Source organism: Myodes glareolus, chromosome 25 (assembly GCF_982192425.1).
Source record: "Myodes glareolus chromosome 25, mMyoGla1.1, whole genome shotgun sequence".
In the NCBI taxonomy this organism is placed as follows: domain Eukaryota; kingdom Metazoa; phylum Chordata; class Mammalia; order Rodentia; family Cricetidae; genus Myodes; species Myodes glareolus.
In genome coordinates, this window is record NC_142050.1 from 30,572,784 (window position 1) to 30,581,367 (window position 8,584).

At 49.1% G+C, this 8,584-nt stretch overlaps 1 pseudogene; it reads right to left on the reverse strand.

Moving 5' to 3' along the window:
• Window positions 1-1,697: 1,697 nt before the first annotated feature.
• On the reverse strand, window positions 1,698-2,963 carry LOC148117865 (glyceraldehyde-3-phosphate dehydrogenase pseudogene; annotated as a pseudogene).
• Between the last annotated feature and the right edge of the window lie 5,621 nt (window positions 2,964-8,584).

The following is an 8,584-nucleotide window of genomic DNA, read 5'->3' on the forward strand; positions in this document are numbered from 1 at the left end:
TCTCTGTGAGTTCAAGGTTGACCTGGTCTACTAATTGAGTTCCAGGACAGCCGGGGCTGCAGAGTAAGACCCTGCCTGTGGGGAGGGAGGAAACAGACTCCTGAGCTCCCAGATGCCCCAGCTTCCATTTGCATAGGTCTCTGATAGGGCCTGGAAGTCTCTATGCACAGCAACGCTTGTCTTCCCTGAGCCTTCAGTCCCTGGACCACACTTAGAAAACTCCTGCAGAAATCCTAGCAGAAAGCAAACTGTCAAGAAGGAAGAGAAAGCCACTACGCTGAAACTGAACTGTTTGGTCAGGCATGACAGTTGTGCCTGTAATACCAACATTCAGCTTTTGGGAAGCAGAGACAAGAGTATCACAAGTTCAAGACCATCTTGGGCTGTACAGTGAAACCCTGTTTCAAAAACCAGACAAACGGAAAACACAAAATGAACTGAAACGCTTCCCTGTTCATCTACTCTGATCTTTGCAGTCTGCAAGGACCCAGCCCAAGCACACACGACAGTCACCCCCATAGCAGCACAAGGGGCTCTGAACAGAGTTATGTGGCTATCCGTGGGCATCTATTCAGCTGTGTAGCAGGAGGGACTTGAAACAAGGATCAATCCATCTCTCTCCTAATGTCACCAAGACCTCCCCAAACAGGTTTGCACTCAGACATGGATGGAGGTTGATTTATAAGAAGGCTATTCTGCTTGTCCTCAGAGGCCACATGACATCCCATACACATGAGTTCAAGTGCTAGTGGGCTGTGACCGCACCTCCGGGCGGCCTCAGTTGCTTCTGCCCACAGCTTCATCTGTGACGTGTGCTGTCCTGCTCCCTCGCCACGCACACAGAGAGCCAAGCCATTGTGAGGATAAAGGGAAAGGTGGGGGGAAGGATGAAATATGAAAATGGCATCTACGCTTAAATCTTTCACGGCGCAACGTAATCCTCTGTGACTTTAAATGGAATCCTCACTCCTTTGAGACCCTTCTCCGTCCCCCACTTAGCCTGTGACTCTTGCCTCCCACCAAACGGGACGACTGGGAGTTCGCGCAGCAGATGCTGGCTCAGCAGATGACCTCCACATAAAAATTATTCTTTACGGCTTTGATGGAGTTTGCACTGTTCAAGCCAAAATAAAATACGGAAGGGGGCATTGGAGGATGACTTGAAGACACCCGGGAGAAGTGATTGGACGCAGCCCATGGTTGGATACCGATGGGCTGCAGATGTTGGCTCCAGCATGACATTCAGTGACTCTATCTTTCTTTGCCCACAAATGAACTGGAAAAAGCTTAATGTTTCTACATGAATATGAATCTCCTTCTATATCTTGATTCTTGTCTGGTGGCTCTACCCAAGGTAATGGGCAACAGGAGGGAGGCCAGAAAAGGGGGTTAAAAGTCCTGGGTCCCTTTGCCTATCCTCTCTACCTGGCCATGGGAACCCAGGCAAGCCCCTCACCACTGTTGGACCCCTGTTTCTTACTTTAAAAACTAAGAACTCTACCACTCACTCCACAAAGTCCTCACATTAGCAGTCAGAAGTTTCTAGAGTCAGTTGATGGAGCAAAGGTTTATGGAGACACCTGCAAATCTGATTGGTACCACAATGCTTAACTGAGTGGTTCTAGAAAGAGGCAACTTCAGACTCAGAGGCTGGGCATAGCAGGGTTTTTATTTTTATTTTTTTTGAGGGGATGCAGTGAACTTTATTGATGGTATTCAAGAGAGTAGGGCTCCCTAAGCCCCTCCTGCTATCTGGGGGTCTGGGATGGAAACTGTGAGGGAGAGCTCAGTGTCAAGGGTTGAGTTAGGACAGGGACTGCTCAGCAGCCGAGGGCTTCTCTCTTGCTGTGTCTTTGCTGGGGTGGGTGGTCCAGGGCAGGCTTCTTACTCCTTGGAGGCCATGTAGGCCATGAGGTCCACCACTCTGTTGCTGTAGCCGAACTCATTGTCGTACCAGGAAATGAGCTTTACAAAGTTGTCATTGAGAGCAATGCCAGCCCCAGCATCAAAGGTGGAAGAGTGGGAGTCACTGTTAAAGTCGCAGGAGACAACCTGGTCCTCAGTGTAGCCCAGGATGCCCTTTAGTGGCCCCTCGGATGCCTGCTTCACCACCTTCTTGATGTCGTCATACTTGGCAGCTTTCTCCAGGCGGCATGTCAGATCCACGATGGACACATTGGGGGTAAGAACACGGAAGGCCATGCCCGTGAGCTTCCCGTTCAGCTCTGGGATGACTTTGCCCACAGCCTTGGCAGCGCCAGTGGATGCAGGGATGATGTTCTGGGCAGCGCCACGGCTGTCTCGCCACAGCTTCCCAGAGGGGCCGTCCACGGTCTTCTGGGTGGCTGTGATGGCATGGACTGTGGTCATGAGTCCTTCCACGATGCCAAAGTTGTCATGGATGACCTTGGCCAAGGGGGCTAAGCAGTTGGTGGTGCAGGAAGCATTGCTGACAATCTTGAGGGAATTGTCATACTTGTCATGGTTCACACCCATCACAAACATGGGGGCATCCGCAGAAGGGGCGGAGATGATGACCCTTTTGGCCCCACCCTTCAAGTGGGCCCCAGCCTTCTCCATGGTGGTGAAGACACCGGTCGATTCCACAACATACTCGGCACCGGCATCACCCCATTTGATGTTGGCGGGATCTCGCTCCTGGAAGATGGTGATGGCCTTCCCGTTGATGACAAGCTTCCCATTCTCAGCCTTAACTGTGCCTTTGAACTTGCCATGGGTGGAGTCATACTGGAACATGTAGACCATGTAGTTGAGGTCGATGAAGGGGTCATTGATGGCAACAACGTCCACTTTGCCAGAAGTGAAGGCAGCCCTGGTAACCAGGCGTCCAATACGGCCAAATCCGTTCACTCCGACCTTCACCATCGTGTCTCTGGAACAAGGCTGGCACTGCGCAAAAAGAAGCGGCTGTCTCTAGAACAGGGAGGAGCAGAGAGCCCATAGCAGGGTTTTTAGAAGAGAAGCTTTTGTTACCCACGGCAACCGGGTTGTTGTAAGAAAGTTAAGACAAAAGGAATTCGCTCTTTGTTCTCCCTGCCCAGTCACAGATCAGAGGTGAGTACCATTAATTTTGGAGCCTTTGTTTGCTCAAAAATAAAAAAAGCCTTTTGCCTAATGAAGAACTCCTAATAGGTGGTTGTTTTCCCTAAATTATCATATTAACCACAGATAATTAACAAGCGTATCCTTAATGCAGTGGGATACTGACGAACCCGCCGAACACATCGTGTTCCCTATAAATCATCCAGCCATCCTTCAAGGCAGCTGTTTGCTCCAGCTTTGGGGAGGAACAATATTGAGGCTCTCTAAATTCGGTTGCCAGTGAAAATCAAGTCAGCAGCCCTTCAGCTCTTTATCAGCCATGCTCCATCTTAGGATGCCGTGGTCAGTTCTGTTTATAACGGGGGAAAGCTGGAGACCGCCCAAATGTCCAGCAATGGGGGGATCACTTGGCGGAACCGATTAAAAGGGATACAGTTAACAAACAGCATACAGATACCTAAATGACAAGGCTCAAAACAACGTCAGTACACGAAAACGTGCATTCTGAACTGTGTTAAGCAGGGGAAACGATGTTTAATCCTATGCACACAGTGATCACGACTGTGTAAATAATTGACACATAATAGGTGAGAATTTAAGGAAGCAAAGTGCTGTGTTTGAGACTTGCTTGCTACACTAAGGAGGACTGGGTTTGTCAGAAACCAAATAAAACACTGCTGGCAGCAGTACGGTGGACCAGGTAGGTTCTGCCTCCAGCCAGCAGGGCCAGGCTCCTGAATTCTGAGAACAATCAGCTCTCTCCCTCTAGCATCCCTTCCCTCATTTTGGGTCCCATCTCTGAAATGCACTTTTATTTGTCTTCCTCAAGTCATATGCATGCATGCAGCTTAGGGTGGCGATCAGCGGGATGTGTCTGTCACACCTCATTGTTCATGGCTTGGAGCTCCTCCATGCTAGAAGGAACCTAGTGCATTCAGCTCTCCTTGGCCAGACTTCCTCCCCAGGAGCTCAGCTGCAGTCTAGAGCTGCCCAACTCCAGGGCCCAGCAGAGGCCTCAGCCTGAAGTCTGGCTTCAAGTGGTACAGAAAATTGGGGAGTGAGGGGGAGGGAGAGAAGTATCTGAGTTAACCCCGTCAAATACTCAGCAAGGCACAGGCTGGGTCTGACCACAGAATGGAGAGGAAGAGAGCCCTTTTAATAATGTCTCTGGATTTGCTGAAAACAAAAACAAAAACAAAAATAAAAACAAAAACAAAAACCTTCTCCAAATACTCAAGAACTCTGCCAAAACCTTCACGGGACATTTATTTCAAGAATTATTTTCCTTTAATCCCCAAGGGAAGGAGAGAGGGCAGTGCAAGAGGGCAAGAAAGGGTCCAGGAAACCATGCAAAAACCAGGATGTTGAATGGCAATGGTCATGCTAAGTCTTCTTCCTGTTCTTTCTCTATAGCCCAAGCAGGTCTTAGATCTACAATACTCCTGCCTCGGCCTCTCAAGGGTGTGATAGTTAAAACTGATTGTCAAATTGCAAGATCTGGAATCACTATGAAAACAAACCTCAGGGGCCGTCTGTGAGGGAGTTTCTGTATTAGATTCATTGGGGTGGAAAGCTCTACCATGAGAGGCCTCATTCCCTGGGCTGGAGTCTCCGACTGCGTAGAAAGGACAAAGCCAGCTGAGCACAGACACCCATTGTTCCCTGATTCCTAACTATGGATGTGATGTGACTGGCTGCTGCCAGCTCCTGTCACCACTACCTCCCTGCCGTGATGGACTGTATGCTTGAACTTGGAGCCCAGGGATTTTGTCACAACAAGAGAAGAAACTGATGTACTGGGATTACAGCTCTGCCACCAGGCTAGGCTCTTCCTGTTATGGATCTGGGCTCTCTCTCTCTCTCTCTCTCTCTCTCTCTCTCTCTCTCTCTCTCTCTCTCCCCCACCCCCCCCCCCCCATAAAAGCACTGGGGTATGCAAAGAGAAGGAGATACAGAGACAAAGACTTTGGCCAGTCCAAGGAACTCAGAACCTGAACAGGGGCGGCTAATCTCTTCCCTAGAGTTTTTACTCTTAAAAGGAGCAAGCTCACCCACTATGCTAACCCCACTGGAAACTGAATTTGTGTCTGTCGGGGCTGGTGCTTGGCAGGGAGCAGGGACACGTGGCCCTCTGTGGAGACAGATGGAGGACGTGGCTTCTCCCTCCCACCGCCCTGGGTGTTTGGGAAAGGTCTCCATCTCCTCTCCCACTCACAGCTGCCTGACACCCGTTATCTCCTTGGCCCCATCTCCTGCTTGCTGCCTCCTACTTTCAGTGAAAATGTATTTCTGCCACTCATTAGCATATGTAAGCAAAGTTAGAGATGAAGTCCTGAGGTGACCCAAACACTACACTGTTTGTACCCTGCAGGGCCTTGTGGGAAACCTTTAAATTTAGGCCCGAAGAGGTGCCCTTTATACCAGCAGTGCCAATAAATCGGAAAGTCAAAGCCTCGAGTGCACACTGCCTGAATTTGAGCATGATGGAAAAGCAGACCAAGAGAGACTCCTTTTGAATATGAAGCCGGGTCATGGAAACACACGCATTTCTTGAGCACATGAGGCTTTAAGTTTGCTTATTTGTTTATTCAGAGACAGGGTCCTGTGTAGCTCTGGCTGGCCTAGAACTTGTGGGAACCAGGTTGGCTCTGCACCGACTAGGATCCTCTTTCCTCTGGCTCCCAAGTGCAATGATTACAAGAGTCTGCTCCAACATCCAGCAAAGTAGGAACTCTTGTGATCCAACTTTACACACAAGGGATCGATGCTCTAAGAAGTCAAGAAATGTTCCTAAGCCCTCACAGCTTAGCCAGTCATGAGTCAAGGTGTAGAACCGGGCAGACTTCAGACAGATGCTCCACAGGGGATGCTGCAGCCTATCCAACTGAGGACCACACAGGAAGGAAAACAGGGGTGAAAGTAATGTGAAAATCAATACAAAGACAACTTAGAGGAATGCAGGGGAGCCAGCGCAGTAACCTCTGATGGACATGGACTCTGGGTGTTATGTCGTGCCTCGAACTGGGCTCTGGGTCCATGAAACGTGCTGATAAGCTGCCATTTGACTTTCTGAGAGGACTTGTCTCCTGAGAAGGGTGTTGAATCAGACAACCGGGCAGGTTCTGACAGTACAACCATTTACATGTTCATTTTCTGAGTAACAATGGGGGGGCTTTGGGGTGACTGAAAGGGTGCCACCCACTTCTGCCCCTCTCAGGGAGGTCCAGGTGACAATCAGGGCATCTGCCCAACAAAATAAGTTCTGTCTCCAGATGTAGGCGGTCACCTCTAGCCAGCAAGCAGAATCTCCTGACAGCTGGAGGGAGGGAGAGGAAGGCAGGCAGATGCCTCCTTGGATGCTGGGAAAGGAAGCAGAAGCAAACTGTCCAATCCATCACAAGACCTGGTAGATCAGTGCTGCTATAGCGAGACTCCATGGTTTACAAAGACCAGGGATTCCTTTCTCAGCATATTGGAGGCTGAAAAGGAAAAGGCCAATGAACTAGCAGGCATTGCTGGCTGGAACCGTCTGTTCTCTGCTTCCAAGATGGCACCTTGATGCTGCCTCCTCCTGTGGCCAAAGGCCCGGCTGCAAAGGGAAACCACTCCCTCCATCAAGGCTTTGCTGGTTATTTTTCCTAACACTGCAATAAAAATACTGGACAGGAACAACTTAAGGGAAGGGTTTCTTAGAAACCATGGTTTGGCGACCATGATAGAAGGAAGGGCACAGCAACCAGGGCAATGGGAGTTTACGGCAAGACTGTTCACATACTGATGGATTAGGAGGGTGGAGCTCAGGTTAGAACCCCCAAAGGCCCAATCCCAAACTCACAACTCACCTCTCCCAGCAGTGCCTCCCACTCCCAAACACAGTGTCACCAGCTGGACGAGACGTTCAAGTATACAGCCTGTGTACACATTTAATAGTCAAACTCTATCAAAAGACTGTTTAAGGACACCTAATTCCTTCTCAAAGACGAACCCTCAGGGTCTAACCTTATCTCATGAAGACTCATCTCTCAACAACACTTAGATTCTGGAGGAGATCCCTTTTCTTTCCTGCCTCCTCGTCTTCACCTGATCTTACATGGTCACTCAAAACTCCGTCAAGAATGTTCTCTGTATCAGGTTACAACCCCAGCCACAAAACACTTGCCCACTAGCTCAGACCTCCATCATTCAAATACTTGCCCAAATTCTGCCCCCAAGTGGGACACAATGTAAAAGATGATGCATAATTAGTCATCAGTAAGAAAAACCTACAAGTGGAAAAATAGAGAAAGAAGGAAAGAGAAAGGGGGCTATCAAGATGGCTTGGCAAACAAAGGCACTTGCCACCAAACCTGAGGGCCTGAGTTCAGTCCCTAGGACTGGCATGGAGGAAGGAAAGAAGAGCCAGGTACCTCCCAGGCTGATCTTACCCCAGACAGAATGTCAGCGTCAGGCTGCTCACCCTAAGGAAGAATGTGATGTGTCTTTTTCCAGAAGCCTATGAGTCTTCCTGAGGACGACATTTATTTTTATTAACTTTCTCTCCCAATGAGGCAACCTCAGAGATACATGGGCCCCACTCCTCCTTGACATCCATGTGGTGCAGGAGAATTGTCTGTATTCTGTCAATCATATTTTAATAAAACGCTGATTGGCCAGGCAGGCAGTATAGGTGGGAAAGCCAAACAGGAAATAAGGGTGGAGCAAAGAGCAGGAAGCTCCCTCTGCCATTCCTGCGCAGACCACCGAAGAGGCAACATGTAAGCTGTCACACTAAGAAAGGTACGGAGCCATGTGGCTAATGTAGATAAGGATAATGGGGTAACATAAGTTATAAGAGTTAACAAGAAGCCTAACCTAATGGGCCAATCAGCTTTATAACTTATAGAGATCTCTGTGTGGTTGATTTTCTCTGGGACTTGCCGGTTGTGGGGTACTGTGCAGGACAGATACCCCAACAAGCCGGCCCTCATACTACATCCATGGATGGAAGTCAGCCATCCTTCTCTCTTTGCCCCTGCTATCTTGGGATGACGATGTGTCTCCTGGCCAGGACCGAGAGTTTTGTCTCTAGCCCTGAGCCTGGGTCTCTAAGCTCAGCTTTCCAGTAGATTTGTCTTTCCATCCCCATTTCACATTGGGCTTTCTGACTCAGCAGTGCTCCCTCTGTTGCATGGCTCCTCTGCATTTCACGTGATTTCTGAAAGGACACCGCATAGGCAAGAAACGCATTCAGTTGCAGCTAATAGAAAATCTGACTCACAATCGTTTTTAAAAATAGGGTTTGATTCTTCTCAGATAACAATGAAGGGGGGTAGCGGGTGATAACAGCGCAGAAATGTAATGCTGTCAATCTGGGAGGTAACTGTTGCTTTCTTCCGTGGGCACAGAACGCCTGCCCCGGCTCCAGACATCACATGGCAGTTGAGGCGGAAGGAAGATTAGTGAACTCAGTCACGCCTTTCTTATCTATTTTTGCTTTTGTGTTTGCAATGAGAAATTTGTCTTTCCTCTAAAACAAACATAT